General features: G+C 37.9%; 1 protein-coding gene across 15 annotated transcripts in view; it reads left to right on the forward strand.

Moving 5' to 3' along the window:
- The window catches only part of DTNA (dystrobrevin alpha), a 451,514-nt gene that overhangs the window by 217,924 nt on the left and 210,766 nt on the right, over positions 1-22,824 (forward strand). Inside the window, exon 1 of one of the 15 annotated variants that reach the window (XM_049901505.1) lies at positions 1,873-4,678. The exons of the other annotated variants lie outside the window; for them this stretch is intronic. The gene's annotated coding sequence lies outside the window, so the exon portion shown is untranslated. Of the gene's footprint in view, positions 1-1,872; positions 4,679-22,824 lie in introns of those variants that run through there. 15 annotated transcript variants of the gene reach the window in all.

The raw sequence follows: 22,824 nt of genomic DNA on the forward strand, positions 1-22,824 counted from the left end.
TTGAGCTCATTGTTGTAGCCACTGTGTCAGTCTGTCAAGTCAAGGGTCTTCCTCGTTTTCACTGACCCTCTGCTTTACCAAGCATGATGTCCTTCTCCAGGGATTGGTCCCTCCTGGTAACATGTCCAAAGTATGTGAGACGAAGTCTCACCATTTCTGCTTCTAAGAAGCGTTTTGGCTGTACTTCTTCCAAGACAGATTTGTTCATTCTTCTGGCAGTCCAGGGTGTGTATTCAATATTCTTCACCAATACCATAATTCAAAGACATCAATTCTTTGGTCTTCTTCATTTATTGTCTATCTTTTGCAGGCATATGAGGCGATTGAAAACACCATGGCTCGGATCAGGTGCAACTTAGTCCTTAAAGTGACATCCTTACTTTTGAGCACTTTAAAGGGGTCTTTTGCAGCGGATTTGCCCACTGCAATGCATTGGTTGATTTCTAGACTGCGGCTTCCATGCCTGTTGATTGTGGACCCAAGTAAAATGAAATCCTTGACAACTTCAGTATTTTCTCTGTTTATCATGATGTTGCTTATTAGTCCAGTTGTTTTCTTTATCTGAGGCGTAATCCATCCTGAAGGGTGTCTTCTTTGATCTTCAGTGCTTCAAGTCCTCTTCGGTTTCAGCAAGCAGGGTTGCATCATCTGCATATGGCAAGGTGTTAATGACTGTCTCCAACCCTGCGGCCCCATTCTTCTTCGTATACTCTAGCTTCTTGGATTATTTGCTCAACATACAGATTGAATAAGTATGGTGAAGGGATGCAGCCGTGGTACACACCTTTTCTGATTTTAAACCACGCGGTATCCCCTTTTTCTGTTCGAACGACTGCCTCTTGGTCTATGAAAAAAAAATGAAAGACTCTTAAATTTACAAAATGAAGAACAATTAGATAAATATAATGGCCGTACCGCCAATCTGTAGGAGAGGAAAAAACACAAGATACAGGTTTTTAAAGAAGTGAATGAGTCTTTACTAAGCCAGCCACACATAAGAATGGTTGTGAATTATTCAAATTGTGGTTCTATTAGTCTTTCCCTTACCAACTGTTCAGAGATGCTGATTCCCCCCAGTGTGAGTGCTCCTTGCCTTTTTGCCTGCCCTGCCTCACTCAGACACTTACATGCTTTATAGGACTGTGTCATCATGAGTCACAACACTGAAGATTTTTCAGGGTTGTAGCAGTGCCAAAGCTATTTTAATAATCTCAGCTGATTATTGTAGGTCTTTTTTTTTTTTAATGATAGAAAAATTGTGCAATGTGCAACATTCATTTTATTCTTCTGACAAACTGCTTGCAATGCAAAGATTTTTTTTTTCTGCAACAAGCTTTTTTTTTTTTTTAACCCATGGTTGTCTTCTTTGCTTCATAGTCTTCAAAGGGATTTTAATGTTAATTTCTCTATACAGTTAGCTCTGGTGTCAGGTTATTTCCTGATTTATATGATTGCGGAGGAAAACAGCTGAAAGTCTATATTGGTGAGCAGTGTACAGTACTTGTTACAGAGCAAAGTGACCTTATTTTAAAGGCTACTGTAAATCCAACGGAGCCCTGGTGGCATAGTGGTTTGGAGCTCAGGCTGCTAACCAACAGGTCAGCAGTTTGAATCCACCTGCTACTCTTCGGAAACCCTATGGGTCACTACGAGTCAGAATCAACTCAATAGCAATGGTTTGGCTGGGTTAATTCAACATTAGTAAACTGTTAAAATAGTATTCTGTATATATAATTTCTATTCTGAAACCATTTATAATTAAGATTCTTTACATCCCATTTTATTTTGGAAAAAAAATCACAGGTCAGTTTTGGAGGTTCCAATGTAAATTTCTAAGTAAACTCTTACTGTGTTTTTCTATCATATTTAAAGGTAAAAAAAAAAAAAATTGACTACCAAGTTAATGCTCTTCCCACCTTCCATTTTGCATAGGGAATGTGCATCACCTGTTGACTGGTCAGGTCCCCTCCTGGTTTATTTTGTAAGTGGGAGCAAGCAGCCCTGGCCATTTGTCTGAAATGGTCGCTGTATCCGCTATGCGTTGTTACCCAAACCCACATTATGAAGTATGACTGACAATGTGCATCTGGTCGACAACAACAATTTTATCAGCAAGGGCAAGGCAGTTGCCAGTCAGCTTTCTCATTGTTTCTCTTTTTCAAAATATATAAAAAGAGTTTTTACTAAATAACATTGTTGTTATTAGCTACTGTCAAGTGAGCCCTCGGCTCGTGGTGACCCCATACACAATGGGAAGGCACTGTTGTGATCCACAGGGGTTTTTTTGGCTGATTTTTGTGAGTAGATAACCAAGCCTTTCTCCCTAGTCCGTCTTAGTCTGGAAGCTCTGCTGAAACCTCTTCAGTGTCGTAGCAACATGCAGGCCTCCAATGACAAGACAGGTGGTGGCTGCGCATGCAGTACCTTGGCGAGAATTCTACCACTGAACCGCATCATCACGTCCATGCAGACTCACGGCGACCCCGGGTGTGGTTTCAGAGTAGAACTGCATCCCGTAGAGTTTTCAAGGCTGTGACCTTTTGGAAGCAGATTGCCAGGCCTTTCTTTTGAGGCACCCCTGGGTGGTTTCAAACCACCGACCTTTTGGTTAGCAGCCAAGCACATAACCATTTGTACCACCCATGGACTCCTTACCAAATAATACTAGCCATCATTTATTGAGCGCTTAGTACATTTCAAGCTTGGTGCTAAATGCTTTCTTTGGATTATCTCATTTAACCCTTTTGCATATCTATAACGTAGGGACTTTGACAGAACAGTAAATCAAGGTATCCCATTGCTGAAACCCATTGCTGAGTTGATTCCCACTCATGATGACCCTATAGGACAGAGTAGAACTGTCCTATAGAGTTTCCAAGGAGTGGCTGGTGGATTTGAACCGCCGACCTTTTGGTTAGCAGCCGAGCTCTTAACCACTATAAAAAAAAAATAGAAAGGTTAAATTATCCAGTTAAATAAGCTAGTATTGACAAAAGCCAGGCTTCAAAACTGCTGTGTGTGTGACTTCACAGAGCTACTCTGTCCTGCCTCCCTTAGTGATGCCGTGCATTCAGGAAAAGCCTGTGCAGTCTATTAAGGGTTTAACCCCAGCAGCGACTGCTGGGAACACAGTCCTGAGGAGTTGAGGTTTCCTGCAGTGCTCTCAAATGAAACATTCATTCCCTTATCCATTCAAAAAATAGCCACTGAGCCCTACATTATGCCAAATCCTTCAGTAGTTACTTGGTATTAAAACAAGCAAACAAAAAAACCCAAACCCTTTGCTTCATGTCGATTTCAACTCATAGCGACCCTATAGGACAGAGTAGGGCTGCTTCATAAGATTTCTAAGGAGCAGCTGGTGGATTTGAACTGCTGACCTTTTGGTTAGCAGCCATAGCTCTTAACTATGGCACATAGGGAGATGAATAAGACGATGTCCCTGTTTCTAGGAGAGTCCATATCTAAAGGGCTGAGATAGATACACAAACAAATTATTATGAAATACGAGCTAAGTTTGGGAAATAAGCAAGGCAGTGGGAGCAGCAGTGTAGCGGTACAAGCCTAGGGCACGAAGCAGCAGCCCACTGGAGGACAGGGAGCAGCACCAGCTGGTGTACCTATATGGCAGGAGGAAGGACAGTAGCTGGTGTCAGGCAAAGCTCCAGTCACCCAGGACTTTCGTTCGCCCCTCCTTAAACTACTGGTAATAAACTGAAAGCGATTCCTTAAATCTTAATTAAGATTTAGATAATTAAATCCCCATTAGTTTGGGGGTCCCAGGATTGTTCAGGGCTGATATTATCCCAGCTCCAAGACCCCAGAATCCCCAAATACAGTTTTGTTGGTTTTCACAGGTTGCATAACCACAAACCCAAATCTATGGATCAATTTAAGAAAAACTGAAACCTAATCTGTTGAAGTAATGATTAAACACAGGGTATTGATGAAAAGTAAATAAATTTTACCTACTACATCTGAGCTTGTGATTAGAAGTTTGCTCTAGAAAATCACTTTAAGACTAGCCCCTTATATACTGATATAGTGTTTTCAGCACCTGTGTTTACTGAATAATGTATTTTTGTTGTTGTTTTTAACGAAGCTGTGGGATTATTGTTGCATTTCCTGTTGTGTTAGTAACTAACATTTAAAAATATTTATTTGGCAGAAGTAGTAGATAATCAGAATTTCAGGGGATTCGTGCGTGGCAACTTAAAAACGTACATAGTTATTTCATTAAAATTTCATTAGTTGGTTTAAATGCTTTGAGGGACCTTTTATTCTTATATCTCTGTTATTCATTTTCTGTTTTTTTTTCCCCCCCATGAAGTTGAGTCAACCACAGAAACATATTCAAATTAGACTTGTCATACAGGAAAAAAAAAAAAAAAATCTGACTTTCTCAGGGTGGGTGGAGGGGAGAAAGGCAACTTTTTGTCAGTCTTTTGTATTTCAGCAGCTGGATTCATTGCTACCATGGCAACGGACCACATGATGAGGTGTATTAGATTGCTGTGTGTGGAGCACAAGGAAAGAATGAACACAGCTTTTTATTGAAGTTAAAGGTTACTTTGGAGTTTCTTCTGTGGCAATGTGTAAGGTCAAATACTGTAGCGTTCAGCCTGTGTAGTACTTCAGAGGATTAGGGGCATGTTGGTGTGTTTAACTACAAAACCAGGTAAGGTACAATTGAATCTATGAAACTGAATACCTCTTCTGTCGCAGTGGCATAACTTGCTGGGTGGAATTTCACTGTCGCTCCCACCCCCAGCCCCACAGGGCACAGGACACGTTTCTCCTGCCCCGTTTTATCCCCTGGCCCCTCCGATTTCATCTGTTTTTAATTTGAGGGACTAAAATGTTGTGAATTTTTATAGTTCTATGGGAGCGTGTGTGTGTGTGTTTTAAGTAAAAGAAAACTGGAAACGGAGGGATGAGACTGATAATTGATGTCTTCAGATCAATTTAAAACTGAGCAAAGTTTTTCTTGTTTCTTTTGCTCTTTGAAAACGGTCCACTTTTCTTAGAGGAGAGCTTATTAGTGGCTTTGGTCCAAAGGTACTTGTATGTTGTACTTAGCAGTACTGCAAAGTTCTTCTGCATGCTTAGTGTATTTATTGCCTCTGAGTTGTGTTTTTTTTTTTTCTTTTTCCCTTTTTCATCGTATTATTGCCAACTTCATCCAATGTGAATAGCTCGGTTTTGTCTATGATTTTTATAACTTTTTAAAATGCTTCTTGGTAGTCTCTTCTTTTAGTCATGATGGTTATATGTGTGTTATTTAAAAACAGAAATGAATGCAATCTAGTTGACTATGAAATGAACTCTTCTTTCCCAGGCACTAGTAAAAATCGAATGTAAACAATTCAGTGTGGCTCGGTGAAGCATCAGTTCCCAGAGTGCAGAAGCCTTCTTTGGGCTGGCTTACATATGACCCTCTCAGCTTGCTTTAAAAGGGAGCCTTTAACATGTGCACAAGGTGCAGTAAAAAAGAAGAAAATTTCTTTAATAATAACATACAGTTGTGTTGTTGTTCATCATTTCCACTGGTGTTTGATATTGTCTTTCTCATAAGAAATTTGGATTTACTTTACCTTTTTAGTCAAGTGTTAAGCTATGCAACTTCTCTCCTCTTAAAACGAAGTTATTTTGGCATCTAAAGAGACAAGACCTACCTAAACAGTAGCAGATCCACAATATTATTAAGGTATATTCAGTGTTCACTTGGAGTGTTTTCATATAGAAAATGCTTTGAAAATTCCTTTCTTTGTTAAAGCCAGTTATTTTATTTGCTACTCATTGGCACTAATTAGGATAAAAGCCATTAAGTTATTCCAAGTTTAGTCACATACCACTTTTTTATCAATAAAAGAAACATAAATTTTGTTAAAGCCATTTAAGCTCAGTAATTTTCATTGCCATTTTCTTGGTCTTTCTAGTTTTCATATCTCCAGGTCGTCCTCTAAGTTTGAGAAAGGAGTTATAATTACTATTCAAAGCAATTTTTACCAGGAATTCAAATAAAGGGAACTCTTTCCACAATAACAAATATCAAAAGCATTATAATAGCACGTAACATTTATAAAATGGCCATCCATGAATCGAAATTCATTTTTTCCTTTTTCACTTAGTTGTTTTGACTACAGCTCATTCTCTTATTCTCTTAGCAATGAAATGTCCTTCAAAGCATAAAATGGTTTCACAAGCATAAGTTGCTATTACTAGAGAATGGGAAGTTACCAAAGAATGGTGAAAGATGGTACCTGGTAAAAGATTTTAAAGTGTGAAGTTCTCAAAACTGACAATATTTGAGGTAGAAATTGATCTGCTTTTATTAAAGGAAAAATAGAAGAGGGAGAGAAAGAAAGAGGAAGGGAAAGAAAGACAGAAGACACAAGAAAAAAAAAGATAAACAAAATGTAAAGATAAAAGTGTGAATGATCTCTTACTCAAACTTTCTTCTTTCCCTTCAGCTAGAATAGGTTAATTCTCTAAATATAAGAGAGAGAATAGGTGGGTGAGGTGAAATTACTAAAAAGTACTAGTATTCCACTATTTCATGTTTCAATTTATGATAAGGCACAGAAAATTTCTTTTATTTATTGATATGAAAAAAAAACAAAAGCTCATAGTTGAATTTGTTTCGATCCTCATTGCTGTGGGTTATGTTATCAGCCAGTGTAGAGCTTAGAGCTAGACATACATTTCTGAGGTGATCAAGACTGAGAGGGTCCGTAAGATGAAAACTTCATCTCTAGTTGCTTTAGTATTTAAGTTCCTAAGAACTGAGAATTAACTTTTGGGGTACTTAATTTAAATTAGAAATTTGGCCAAGATGTATTTAATTGAATCATATTTTTGTCACCTCTTGCTAAAATTGTTTTATTGTTTATTGTAAATGATTGACAGTGTTTCTTAGCGTTTTAGCTTTAATTTCCAACACTCCCCAGGCTCTCAGACAAGTAGCTAATTATTGGCAAACCTTAACCCCTGTTAAGGAGATAATAGATGTTCAGCAGTCATAATGAGGAAGAATCCTATTGACTGATGTGGCTTCTTCTATAAAACTTCTGGTGAATTTTGGACCCCAAGACAATATTTCTAAAATAGATGAAGGTCAGTAGATGAAAATGGAATGAAGATTCAATATCAGCTGGATATTCTAATTTTAGGAGTTGCTGTTTTTGAACTTACATATTCATTAAAGCAAATTTTTCAGTTGACCACCATGTCATTTTTTTTTTATGTGAAAAGAATTAAGTTCTTTTGTAAAGATTCTTAAACTTTTCAAGTGAAAAAAAAGAAACAAAACTGAGGGTGCCATGTTGATAATGATTATGAAAACGAATATAATTAATTTGGAGAATAAGATAGACTTAGTAAGAAATGTCTTGGCTCTGTGTGTAGTAAAATGCCAGTGTTTTTAGAAATGAGGTGGGGATTTCTTATGGGTAGTGTGATTCTCAAAAATTTACTCTTAAATTAATTAATTCCATTAATAAAAAAAAAAATCACTAAGAGTAGGTATGCTTGTTATAGTCTTGCCAGAGCTTGTTATAAAGTATGCTGGCTTTGTTCAATAAGCAAAAGAGTCTTTCACCAGAAATTATTAAATTTATCAAGAATTGTATGATGTGTGGGCCAGTATCTGAAAAGAAAAGGGTGAGCTCATTGCTAAGAATGAGCAATTTCTTTTTTTAAATATATAAAAAGGGAGAATCAACTGATTTCTCTTGCATGATAATATTAGCTTGATATATTTTAAAGCAATATTATTATAATAACCCCTCACTCTCTGGCATGCATATGATGAAATGCTCACTATTGACCCCATTTCAATTTTTTAATTATGATTTTTTTATTTAAAATTTTAAATTATTTCTCTTAACAATACTTTATGTCTGAAATCTGTTAATTTTGGTTTGTTTGGGGGAAGGTTATATTCAGAAGAATCTTACCTCTACCCATCCCTCAAATGAAAAACAATTACAGATGGATTAGCAGTTTCAATATAAAAAATGAATCCATGCAAGTAGTTAAAGAAAATGTAGAGGAATAATTTTCTGATCTGAAGATAGAAAAGTTTTAAAGCATGCCATCAAAGGCAGAAACCATAAAGGAATGGTTACATAAAAACATGTTCTTTCTGGAAATACTATAAGCAAAATTTAAAGGCAAATGGAAAACTAGAAATGCTACTTGCAATATATATTAAAGAGAAAAAGTGAATATACATAATATGTAATGAACTTTCATAATTCAATAAGAAAAATAATATCACTAATTATTTCTTAAAAGACCTACAAATTAAACAAACAGGAAATTTAAGGCTTTAGCAAATTTTTTTTTAGGAGAGAAAGAAGAAGAATGATAGTGATACTTATGGAGGATGCGGAAAATGGGAATTTTCGTACATTACTATTAAGAGTATAAATTGGAATTGGTACTTTTTGGCGGGGTGGGGAGAGTGAATCAGGCAATGTTTAGCAAAGTCTTCAAAAATTGCATGGACCCACCAATTCTGTTCTTGTTTTTAGTTGCCATTGAGTCAATTCCAACTCATGATGACCCTGTGTGGCACAAACAGTTAAGCGCCCAACTATTCACCAAAAAGTTGGTGGTTCAAACACACCCAGAGGTGCCTCAGAAGACAAGCCTGGCAATCTGCTTTCAAAAGGTCATAAACTTGAAAACCCTATGGAGCAGCTGTACCCTGCACACATGGGGATGCCAACAATTCTACTACTAGGAATATATCCCATAAATAGTCAAGGGTATTTACAGGGTTATTATTATTATTATTGTGCTGTTTGTAAGTATAAACAATGGCAGTCATTCTGAAAAAAATATCTATCTTCTGAGAGTTGTAACAAATGCACCAGCTCATCTTTCTGCTCTGGTAGCTATAGAGCTGTAAGAGGCCATAGACATGTCTATATGTTTTCCTAATTGTTCGCTATTATTACAGATACAGCATGTGTAAGGCAACATGGTAGAGGGGAAAGGGTCTTGGCCTAAGAGTCAGAATGCCTTAGTCCTGCTATGGACCGGCTGAGTTTAAGTACACGAATATAAGGCATTATTAAAATAATAATGTTAGAGCATAGAAAAGAAAGATCTGTGAGTCCCTTTACCTATCTTTGTGCATTTTTTTTTCCAAAATTGATGTGGCACATAAAAAGTCCCAAATTAAATGGGGGAATACATTTTTATAATTTCACTGAAAGGAAATGTCACGTGGTAAAATTCGGACTACTTGATGTTGATAGAAAACAGTAAAATATTTTGCAAAGAACGTGCTTCCCAATTACTATTGCTTGAAATGTATTCAAAAGAAAATTCTGCTACTATAAGGATGGGCAGAGGATAATTGGGCTTGAATGTAACCTAGTATGTAGGTGTAGTGAAAAAGGCAGGGCTCAAGATCAGTGCTGTTCATTGGACCCTTCTGTGATGCTGGAAACATTCTATATCTGTACTCTCCAGTACAGCAACCACTAAACACAGGGGGCTATTGAGCACTTGAAATATGGCTTGCGTGACTCAGGAACTGGAGTTCTAATTTTATTTCATGTTAATTAATTTACATTTAAACAGTCACATGTGGTTTGTGTTATTAGTTTGGACATGATATCTCTACAATTAAACACAACGAATAAGGTCTTTTATTTAATGTGGGTCCATTTCAAGCATCTCTGATAATTAAGGTGACATAAGACAAAAAACCAAAAGACCCAAATCCATTGCCTTCGAGTCAATTCCAACTCATAGCAACCCTGTAGGACAGAGTAGAACTGCCCCGTAGGGTTTCCAAGGAGCAGCTGGTGGGTTCCAACTGCCAGCCCTTTTTTAGCAGCCATAGCTCTTAACCACCACACCACCAGAACAAGGCGATTATTTCTCTGGGAAATTTACTTCCATCTACAGAAATACTGATAAGGAAAATTCTTTGACCCAGGCAACTGTAAGTCTAAGATTTTCCAGGGAAAGCTTGATCTCAAATATTATACAGAATTATTCACTTAAAGTTCTCATATTCACTCATTTGCTCATTTACTTAAAACAAATATTGAATATATTTATGTCAGACACTGTGCTTGACATTGAAAAGATATTGACACAGTCCAGAGTCTGTAGGTTCAGGGCTTCCTTGGAATTTGCTTAAGAGTCATATGGTGCAGAGCAGACATTACAGAGGAGGGATGAGAAAATGCTGTGTAGAGAAGCAAACACCATGATTAAACCTTAAATAAAAAAAAATTTAGAAGGCATTAAACAGGAGACTGCAGAAAGAATAAGCCAAAGAGAGAAGCGATGTGAAAAAAAACAGGGAGGGATGAGAATTAAAAATCTCTGCAAGTGTAAGTTGGTCATGAAGATATACAAGAATAGCACTCAGAAAAGTGTACAGGGACACCGTGGTCATCATCTCCTTCATCATCATCATCATTACATCATCATTACATTACACCAAGCGTTTACTGATCCCTTGGCATTAGACCAAGTGCTTTTAATACATTATGTCATTTAACCCTTACCAAATCTATAAGGCAAACATGTTTCTCACTTTATTGATGAGAAAAGAGGTTATTGGTAGTTCAGTGGTAGAATTCTCACCTTCTATGAGGGAAACTTGAGTTTGATTCTGGCCAAAACACCTGAAGCGCAGCCACCACCCTTCCCTCAGTGGAGACTTGTGTGTTGCTATGATGCTGAACAAGTGTCAGTGACCTTCCAGACTAAGACAGACTAGGAAGAAAAGCCTGGTGGTCTACATCAAAAATCAGTAGAGAAAAACCCTATGGATCACAACAGTCTCATCTACAACCAATCAGAGGGATGGTGAGCAGCGTTTTGTTATGTTGTATATGGGGTCACCTCAAATCGGGATGGCTCAAGGGCAGCTAACAACAACATTGGTAAAGAAGCTACACTGCCAGTAAGTGGAGAGCTGGGGTGCCAGGCCAGAGCAGCCCCCTTAACCTTGCCGAGTATCCTCTGCTGAAGGTTCTTATGTGTTCTTCTGTGCAGTTTTAAACTACTTTGCCCTAGATACCCTGGGAAGCATATGCATTCAAGGAAGTTCATACTGACAGCAGCGTAGAAAATTAAACTAGCAAGAGGTCATGGATGGACAGAAATGAATGACGAGGTTAATGCAACAACCTAAAATTAAGGATGAGGGAGGTTCTGAGCTGAGCCAGTGAAACTAGTATTTGGTGAAAAGGTGTAGACTTGAGAGGTGTATCAGTTGCCTATATTTACAATAAGCTAACATCTGACATTTTTTTAAGCCTCCCTGGAAAGTACCAATTTTTGCATGCAGCACCAGAGCAAGGTTTTTGTGGCCACGGAAACTGAACATATCTTATAACATGTCGGTTTTCCTAACAAGACTGACCTGCACACATCATCCTGTTGGAAGCAAGTGCTATGACATCATCTATTTTCTTGAAATGTGTGGCACATTGCAGCATTGTTTGGGGATGTAATATAACTGAGGTGGGAACTTGATGAAATTTTCCTTTTCATTAAAATCTTAATATTCTTTGATACTGACAAATAGTGATTTTTTTTTTCTTTTCAATATACAAGACTTTATGAAGTATGTAATCAGAGATCATTTAGAAAGGTCACAAAACAGTTCCCATGATCATTGTGGATGCAGTCTTCTACTGAATTTCTGATTCGGGTACTATCTCAATTTCCTAATGTAACAAAATACCACAATGTGGGTGGCTTTAAAGAACAGAAATCTATTGTCCCACAGTTCATTCTGGCGGCTAGAAGTTCGAATCAGGGTATTAGCTGTGTTGATGCCTTCTGAGGGCTCTGAGAGACACGACTGTTCCATGCCTATCTCCTGGCTTCTGGTGGCTTCTGGCAATCTGCTGTCCTTGGTGTTCCTTGGCTGGCAGCCCTTCCGCCTCCATCGTCACATGTCCATTTTTCCTCTGTCTAAATCCCAGGGAGTGGGGATGAGGAAGGAGTAGCAGCCATTCAGGTGCTGTGCTAACCATGTAGGTCTTCACATGTTGGTTGGCAGTAGGAGAGCCAAACCTGCAGAGGGTAGGCCCAGGGGACACATTCCTGGAGCCCATTATATGAGAGTTCCGTGAGTTCTCTGACATAGTAAGATAGAATATTTTCTAAGTGCCCGATACTATTCTAAGTTTTTTTTAATTCATTTAATTTTAAATTAATCAATCCTCATTTAGAAAACAGTACCTAGCACATGAAAATCGCTGAATAAATGTGAGTAATTATTATCTCTGAGTTAATTTTCACAACAACCCCAGGAGCTCAGTACTTTTATCATCTGTATTTTACGGATGAAGAAAATTAAGATCAGAGAGTTTAAGTAATCTCCCCAAGGCATACAGTTAATCAGGGGCAGAGCTACAGTTGGTGGAGCTTAACCACTACACTATCCTGCCTATTCTTAATATATGTAAAGTCTATTATATGTAAGGAAACCTTGGTGGCGTAGTGGTTAAGAGCTACGGCTGCTACCCAAAATGTCAGCAGTTCGAATCCACCAGGCCCTCCTTGGAAACCCTGTGGGGCAGTTCTGCCCTATCCTAGAGTCGCTATCAACTTGATGGCAATGGGTTTGGGGTTTTTTTTGTTTTGTTTTGTTTTTAATTTTATGTAAGACAAAATTTATATACTGTTTACAGAAGTGCCTGGCATATAGTAAACTCAAAAACATTAGCAATTGTTACGATGTAATACGAGTTAGAAGACTTTGAGGGTATTTATATGATTAAACATGACACTGCTCAAAAATAGTAACAAAATTTCTAAGGCGTCTTTGGATTTTTCTTATGTACAATTTGATTCATGTTTCATTTTTGAGCATGTTCCTTATAAGTTGGAGGAAATGTATTTCTTCCCAGATACTCTCAATCAGTTTGACTGGCAGAGCTGAAGATTTCTTTTCAAAGAATATGCGTCGTGGAGGAGTTCTGTGTATACATCTCCATAGTTCTGACCCTTAGACTGAGAGTGACTGCTGCTCCTGGTACTGAGAGTGAATGAAATCCCCTCCCATGCTTGGTATTTGAATAATATGCCAATTTGTTCATTGCCATCTTGCTAGGAATTAACTACTCTGACATTTTCATAACCTAAGAAATTTTCTTTTTTTTTTAAGGGTGCTAGTGAGAGGTTGGTAGCTAAGAAGGGGAAAGAGGCCGAGGCATAGCCTGAAGGGGACGGATGGTAACAGAGTCAAGGTCAAAGGGGGAAAGGGAGGCCTAGGCAGAACCAAACCAGACAGTAGAACAAAGTCAGGTGCAAACCTGCATTCTGATCTGTTTACCCTATTATGTGGGTTAGTTCAGAGGAGGTAAATTGTCATCCTTTGTACGAAAGAAGTTTTTGGAAAACCAGTTGGTTTGAAATCTAACAAATAAAGTCAACAGATACAGAATTGAAGTACTTATGACCAACAAGCATGTGAAAATATGCTCAACATCATTAGTTATTAGGGAAATGCAAGTCAAAACCATAATGAGATACCACTTTACCCCCACTAGGATGGGTATGATCAGAAAAACAGTGAATAAGTGTTGGCGATGATGTGGAGAAACTGGAACCCTCATTTGCTGTTAGTGGGATTGTAAAATGGTGTAACCACTGTGAAAAACAGTTTGGTGGTTCCTCAAAAAGTTACACATGGGCTTACCACATGACTTACCAGTTCTACTCCTAGGTATATACCCAGAAGACTTGAAAGGAGGGGCACAAACAAATACTTGTACACCAATGTTTAGTGCAGCACTATTTATAATAGCCAAAAAATGGAATCAACTCAAATGTCCATCAACAGATGAATGGATAAACAAAATGTGTTCTATAGATGCAAGGACATGTTGTTGTTAAGTGCCGAAGAGTCAATTCCAACTGATAGTGACTCTACGTACAACAGAACAAAACACTGCCTGGTCCTGCGCCATCCTCACAATTGTTATATCTGAGCCCCTTGTGGCAGCCACTGTGTCAATCCATCTCATTGAGGGCCTTCCTCTTTTTTGCTGACCCTCTGCTTTGCCAAGCATGATATCCTTCTCCAGGGACTGGTCCCTACCGATAACATGTCCAGAGTACGTGAGACACAGTCTCGCCATCCTCCTTTCTAAGGAGCATTCTGGCTGTACTTCTTCCAACATTCAACATTCTCTGCCAACACCATAATTCAAAGGCGTCAATTCTTGGTCTTCCTTATTCACTGCCCAGCTTTCGCATGCATATGAGGCAATTGAAAATATCATGACTTGGGTCAGGGTCACCTCAGTCCTCAAAGTAACATCTTTGCTTTTTTAACACTTTACAAAGGTGTTTTGTAGCAGATTTGCTCAGTATAATATGTTATTTGATTTATTGCCTGGAGCTTCTATGGGTATTGATTGTGGATCCAAGGAAATACTAGACAAATTTTATATGATCTGTGAAAGTGAAAACACAAGTATAAAAATGAAGATTCGCAATGTAAAAAAAGTTATATTGGACAAAATTAAAATTGTGAGTTTCTGTACAGCAAAAATTACAGGTTAAATGATAATCAAGAAAAATAATATAAGTAATAACTAACGCAGGTAAGTAGTTGCTATAGGCATGGCATCAAAGATAGGTCTGATATATCAGTTAATCTTCACAACAGTCCTAGAAGGTAGACACTATGATTTTCCTGTTAAAGACAGCCCAGGGCCAGAGCCTGTGTACTTAACCACTACTCTGTATTGACTCCCTATGTGGAGGCAAGGCATATGTTATTTACAGATAGTGTGCTTGTTATCCTTAATGTAGAAAAGGATATATGAAACATAATAGAAATAATTTATAAAACGTGCATGTCTGACATTCATATGTGAGATAAACTTAATATATAAAGATCTTGTATAAATGTATAGAAAAATACTAAGAGGTAAAATGGGGACGCTACATAGGTAGTTCACATCCAAGTGAAAGTACAGTGTATAAAACATATTAAACTTCACTTTTAATCAAATAACTTTAAAACAACACTATGTTGTCTATAAGGAATCCTGGTGGTGCAGTGGTTAAAGCACTCAGCTGCTAACTGAAAGATCGGCAATTGGAACCCACCAGCCGATCCATGGAAGAAAGATGTGACAGTCTGCTCCCATAAAGATTTGCAGCTTTGGAAACCCTATGGGGCAGTTCTACTCTGTCCTGTAGGGTCACTGTGAGTCAGAATTAACTCAACGACAGTGGGTTTGGTTTATTTTTTAAGCAAATGTTTTTTAGATATTTTGTTGTTGGGTTGTTTTGCTTTATTTTAATAATGGTAATATTAGTGAGGTTGGAAGCCATTCTCGTTTTTTATTTTTGCTAGTACCAGTTGCCATTGAGTCTGTTCTGATTCATGGTGGCCCCACATGTGTCAGAGTAGAACTGCACTGCATAGGGTTTTCAGAGGCTGATTTTTATGGGTAGAAGCATAACTTAACACAACTATTCTGGAAAGCAATTTGGCAATATCAGTATGTTTTATTGATTTTGAAAATATTCACACCCTTTGATAATAATTTCATTTTTGGAATCACCTAAAGAAATAATCTGAAATGGATACAAAGATTTATGTACAGAGACCTTTTTTATAACATTATTTGTAACAGTGAAAAAATGGGAACAACCAAATGTCTTGTTGTTGTTACTAGGTGCTCTCCAGTTGGTTCTGACACATAGCGACCCTATGTACGAAACACTGCCCAGCCCTCTGCCATCCTCACGATCGTTACGTTTGAGCCCATTGTTGCAGCTACTGTGTCAATCCATCTTGTTGAAGGTCTTCCTCTTTTTCGCTGTCTCCTGTACCAAGCATGATGTCCTTCTCCAGGGACTGATCCCTCCTGATAACATATACAAAGTATGTGAGACAAAGTCTTGTCTTTCTTGTTTCTAAGGAGCATTCTGGCTGTACTTCTTCCAAGACAGATTTGTTCGCTCATTTGGCAGTCTGTGGTATATTCAGTATTCTTTCCCAACACCATAACTCAAAGGCATCAATTATACTTCATCTTTCTTATTCATTGTCTGACTTTCGCATGTATATGAGGTGATTGAAAACACCATGGCTTGGGTCATGTGTACCTTAGTCTTCAAGGTGACATCTTTGCTTTTTAATACTTCAAAGTGTTTATAAAATACTGGTAGGAGTGGGAATTTCTACAGATTTTCTGGAAAGCAGCTTGGTAATATTTTTAATTGACAAAATATTCATGACCATTAACCTAGTAATTCCATTTTTAAGAATGACTAAAATGAAAATACTTTTACACAAAAAATTACTAGCAAGGATATTCACCACAGTATTATTTAAAATAATAACATTTTAAAAACAACCTAAACGTCCAAAGAAAGAAGTAGTTAATTAAGTTATGGTGCATCCATATGATGGAAGCTGTTTAAAATGTTTTATAAAAATGTTTACTGAGAGAATTTGCAGCTTATAAGATACCATCTACCATATAATCTAGATATTGAAAAAAAAGGCAGAGAAAGATATAGAGAAGGAAGTAAGCTAAAATGCTGGTAATAATTATCTACAAGTGCTAAATTAAGTTTTCTATTTTTTACTTTCCTGTGTTTTCTAAATTTTCTGCACTGGATATGTAGTATATTAAGTAGCTGGTGTATTAAACTGCCAGCCTTTTACTTTTCAGCTAAGCTCTTAATCACTGTGCCACCAGGGCTCCAATGATATAAATTATGTTACAAAGGCAAATTTTTTAAATGAATGCTCAATGTGAATTCAACTCTGTAAAATATGTATAGAAAAATCACACACACACACACAAACACACACAAATAAAAACAGCATTAACAAGAATGTTAATAGTATGATTTTTATTTTCTTTTGTACATTTTTTGGAATTTTTCTAAATAAAAGCAATTAAGGCAAAAATTATTCTGAAAAAAGGCGGGGGAGAGTAGCAAAGCCCCCTCTTTAATCTGTGGAATGGAATATAAGAGAACAAAAGGGAATTATAATAGACTGCTGTTGCAGGGCCCAGAAATACTACTCAAGCCAACCTAAAAAGGAGGAATCAGTTTATGTAAATAAAGAGCCCAGGTGCCATTGACTTCAGACTGAAGCTTCAATTGGCTTCTAGAGTTAGATCCAGAGAGATCCAAAGGACGTCCTTGTATATAGGCTGTGTTCATCTGTGGTTAACTATATTCGCAGTGACTTGTACTCAAACAGCATAACCAGATCTTTTGTCTCTCACTAGCTTTTGGACAGGAACTTTGCAAGTGGCTGGTAGAAAGGCTACCAGGAGCCTCAAAATCACATGCCACCAGCTTCATATCCCGAACAGGGAATTTTTCATAATAATTCTTACAAAATCCCAGCAGATAAGTGGCAAAGCCTGGCTTGGCTTGTGTACACAGCCCTGAACCACCACCATGGCCAAGGATATGGGGGAATTCTGGGCCCCCAGACCTGGTTCAATTTTCCATCTCCTGTGTCTAAAGGGAAACGGGCAGCCCATAGCAATCACATGGAGTAGATTACAAGAGAGGTTACAAGGAGAAGGAACAAAGTGAATATTGGAAAGACAGTAACAACGGATGTCAATGACAAAAACTCATAGGGAAAATATTTTACAAACATTATCTCCTTCAATTCTCATGTAATTACATGAGGAAAATTATTATGCCCACTTTTCAAATAGGAAACTGATGGTAAGAAAAACTTGATTTTCTCAAGAATATGCAGATAGTGCACGGCAGTAAGGATATTTTAACTAAGGTATATCTGACTCCTTTTGGACTCCCTGGGTGGTGCAAATGGTTAACATGCTCAGCTGCAAATGAAAAGGTAGGAGCATTGAGTCCACCCAGAGGCACTTTGGAAGAATGGTCTTCCAAAAAAATCAACCACTGAAAACCCTGTGCAACACAGCTCTACTCTGATACACATGAGGTCACTGTGAGTTGAGATCAACTCAACAGTAACTGGTTAATGTCTGACTCCACAGAAAACCTCCTCTCCAAAATGTTTTGTCTTTCTTAAGTTCTTATGGCTGCTTTGTCTGCAGTCGAAGGGTCGGAGAAAGACATTCCGTGTTTCTGTGTGAGAAATAGCAAAGAGGCCACCAAAAGTTTTAATACCTTCCACATTAAACATTTAGGTATCTGATTGCCTATGTCTCCCTTGAGAACACTGTTGAGAAGAACTAATGAAGAGAATAATATGTCAGAATATGTGCCTTATGTAAAATGTTGAATATTTTCCATACCTTAAAATCTGATATAGGATTCAAATGTTATTAAAAGGGTTTCACACTCAAACTTGTCATCTTTTTTGAAGGAGATTGGGCGCATTCCGTATTTGACATTTGAAGAGTATTTCCAACAGCATACTAGGCATTCTCAAAGACATGAAAGTAAATACAGTCTAAATTAGGACACAGAGAAAAAACAGGAGATGGGAAATTCAAGGTGGAGAGAGACGTAAGTGGCAACTAGGAATAATGGTCTTTGTAGGCCTGGCAGTTCCCCAACCAAAGCAGACAATCTTAAAGGAACCTAAGGTTATTTATACCTGCTGAGGATTTGCTCTACCTAGTGATTAAACCTCCAGGACACACTGCATAAATTTAGTTTAGTGGCGCTTTAAGACCTCAAGGTTTGTGTTTCCTTAACCTTCTTGTTTCCTGTCCTTGGTTCTGCATGAAAAAACTCATCTCCTCACAGTTCCAAGAAATAATTCCAAAAATAAATATAGGCATTTGATTTAACCAGGACATTATGTCCCCAGTTCTCTTTCCAAAGCCTACAGGATGGACAAGTTGCTCTTGAAATCAGTCCACAAGCACACCATTTGCTCCCCAGCTGAGTGACTGCTGGAAAACTGCACATAGCAGATAACGCACATGGAGGGACTGCTGAATGAGTAATTTGTAGTAAAAGTGCTAACGAAGCCTTGGGATTCATTTAGCACAGTTCATTTAGTTCTTCATTTAGAAGAGCTAAAATTCCATACATTTGGTAATGTAAGTGAAATTGCTTTGAACTTTAAGCTTTAAAGCAGTGCACAATTACTGGGGACTTTGATGTAAGAATGGTCAGCCTGTACCCTGGTCAGGCTGGAACTAGTTTCCTCTAGAGCTAGAGCCAGAGAAGGTGAGAAGAATGGCCTATGTCTCCTTGTGCCCTTCTTGACAAAAACTTAGGAAGCATGGTAAAGTAGGAAGAGTACAGACCTTGGACTCACTTTTGGGTTCAGGTATAATTTCCATGCAGTAACTGTCTATCTCTGAGGCCTCACAGAACCCATATGTCCTCATTTGGATAACTCATTATTAGCTGGGACTTCCTAGTCCATTGGGGATTCAGATAAAGATGAACCAATTTGAAAGTCTAAACCCTTCCTAAAACCTCTGGGAATTCTTGGGGGTTACTGAAGGATTCTATGGGTAAAATATTGATTGACACAGAAAGCATAAAAGAAGATGGAAGGAGTACACAGTCACTGTACCAAAAAGAATTGGTGGACATTCAGCCATTTCAGGAGGTAGCATATGATCAAGAACCAATGATATTGAAATAAGAAGTCCAAGCTGCACTGAAGGTATTGGCAAAAAACAAAGCTCCTGGAATTGATGGAATACTAATTGAGATGTTTTGACAAACAGATGCAGTGCTGGAAGCACTCACTCATCTATGCCTAGAAATTTGGAAGACAGCTACCTGGCCAACCGACTGAAAGAGATTCATATTTGTGCCCATTCCAAAAAAGGGTGATCCAACAGAATATGGAAATTATCAAACAGTATCCTTGATATCACACACAAGTAAAATTTTGCTGAAGATAATTCAAAAATGGTTGCAGCAGTACATCAACAGGGAACTTCCAGAAATTCCAGCCGGATTCAGAAGAGGACCTGGAATGAGGGATATCATTTCTGATATCAGAAGGATCTTGACAAAAGCAAAGATGTTTACCTGTGTTTTGTTGACTATCCAGAAGCATTTGACTGTGTGGATCATGACAACTTATGGATAACATTGTAAAGAATGGAATTCCAGATCACTTACCCATACTTATGTGGAAGCCATACATAAAACAAGAGGCAGTCATGCAGACAGAACAAGGGGATACTGCATGGTTTAAAATCAAGAAAGGTGTGCACCTTTCACTATGCTTATTCAATCTGTATGCTGAGCACATAATCCAAGAAGCTGGACTGCATGAAGAAGAATGCAGCATCAACAACCTATGATTTGCAGATGACACAGCTTTGTTTGCGGAAAGTGAAGAGGAATTGAAGCACTAACTAATGAAGATCAAAAATTACAGCCTTCAGTATGGATTACACCTCAACATAAAGAAAACAAAAATCTTCACAGGTGGACCAATAAGCAACATCATTAAAAATGGAGAAAATATTGAAGCTGTCAAGAATTTCATTTCACTGGGCTTCACAATCAATACCCGTGAAAGCATCAGTCAAGACATCTAAAGATGTATTGCATTGGGCAATTGTACTTCAAAAGACTTCTTTAAAGTGTTAAAAATCAAAGATGTCACTTTTAGAACTAAAATGTGCCTGAGCTAAGTCTTGGTATTTTCAATTACCTCATATGCATGTGAAAGAAAGACAGTGGATAAAGAAAAGTAAAGAAGCATCAATGCCTTTGAATTATGGTGTTGGAGAAGAATATTGAATATACCACGGACTACCAGAAGAATGAACAAATCTGTCTTGGAAAAAGTACAGTCAGAAATCCCCTTAGAAGTGAGGATGATAGATATGATAGATGTCTCACATACTTTGGACATATTATCAGGAAGGACAAGTCCCTGGAGAAGGACATCATGCTTGGTAAAGTAAAAGATCAGTGAAAAAAAAGGAAGACCCTGAACAAGATGGATTGACACAGTGAGCTTAAACATAACAATGATTGTGAGGATGGCACAGGACCAGGAATTGTTTCATCCCATTGTAAGTCGGAACCAACTCACTGGCACCTAACATAAACAACAACAGCTGTCCCTTGATCTGTTAGTCCTCTGGCTCCAATATCTACATATATCGTGATCCCTTTTCTCCCTTTACCAGACTGAGAGTGAAACCCAGCACCCTTGCAATGTCCTCCAAAGAATCCACTCACATTGGTGTGTCCAGTAATGTTTCTGTTGGTGTGGGATTAGCAAGAACTGGTGGGGCTGGGGAGCATGCAGCATCTTTCCTCTCTCTAGCTCCCACTATCTTAATTCTCGTGTTTTAGCCCTTCACTCATGTCTCCAGATTACTTCTTAGGAACTACAAATATTTTCTCTCTTATCATGCAAAGAAATTTAGCTGTCTTCTGTTTTGTTCCCAACTGTCGAACTCAGAGCATCAAGATACTGGCCTCCTTGGAAGACAGGTCATCGTTATAAATAGAAAAAAGTTTTCCATTACCTTTAAAAAATACAGTAGTAATAATGATACCTACCTTACCACTTTCCAAGATTTGTATGAAGTTTAGGTAAAAGGTGTGTAAAATACTTAACACAGTGTATGGCATATAGCAAGTGGGTAACGACAATGGTGAAGAAGAAGGTGACAATGATGATGATTCTGTATTGGGTAGCCTGTGTTTGCAGTGACCATAATTCGCCAGGTAGCGCTTACCACAATTATAATGAATTATTTTTTGATTATGTTTTAATGTCTCTATTGCCCTCTGCTAAGACTGTAAGTTCCCTGAAGGTAGAAATTATTTCTGTCTTTTTTACCATTGTGTCACCAATACCTCTTACAGAGTCTAGCCCACATATTTATTGCTTTAATGAGTAACTGAATGAATAAATGGACAGATAGTAGGTGTGGAGGAATTTTTGTTTAGATTTAGTAACTTTATAGAGGAAAGAAGTGAACAGGGTAGGTGAGGGATGGTAAAGGTACTTAAAATATACTTGGAATGCCGTGAGTTCTCTCAGACATTGGGAAAAAACAGCCGAGCTTCGGTTTCTTAATTATCTCCTGTTTCCATGCATTTTCAGCCATCCCTACCAGCTAAGTCTCCTCCCTGTATGTTTTAGGTTCATCAGCCTCCCTGAAGCTGAAAAGAAGGGAAGAGAATATTTGTTTTGCCTGCCAAATATTCTCATTGTCACACTAACATAAATTATGATTATTAGATTTTCAGACGTCCAAGAAAATCCATCTTACCTATAATGTATTTGTCTTCTACTGTTTTTTCATGGCATGACATTTAGCTTTTTAGCTAATTATCCAACTTTAATTGTATAGTATTAGTTGAGCATAGTCTTATTGACTATGCAAAGACATTTTACTCTGTGGATCATAACAAATTATGGATAACGTTGGAAAGAATGGGTATCCCGGAACCCTTAATTGTACTCAACTCATGCAGAACCTGTACATAGACCAAGAGGCAGTCATTCGAACAGAACAAAGGGATACCGTGTGGTGTAAAATCAGGAAAGGTGTGTGCCAGGGTTGTACCCTTTCACCATTACTAGTTCAATCTATATACTGAGCAAATAATCCAAGAAGCTGGACTATATGAAGAAGAACATGGCATCTAGGATTGGTGGGAGACTCATTAACAATCTGAAATATGCAGATAACCCAACCTTGCTTGCTGAAAGAGAAGAGGACTTGAAGCATTTACTAATGAAGATCAAAGGCTACAGCCTTCAGTATGGTTTACACCTCAACATAAAGGAAAAAAAAATCCTCACAACTGGACCAATAAGCAACATGATGATAAATGAAGAAAAGATTGAAGTTTCAAGGATTTCACTTTACTTGGATCCACAATCAACGTCCAAGG

Source organism: Elephas maximus, chromosome 11 (assembly GCF_024166365.1).
Source record: "Elephas maximus indicus isolate mEleMax1 chromosome 11, mEleMax1 primary haplotype, whole genome shotgun sequence".
Taxonomy (NCBI): Eukaryota; Metazoa; Chordata; class Mammalia; order Proboscidea; family Elephantidae; genus Elephas; species Elephas maximus.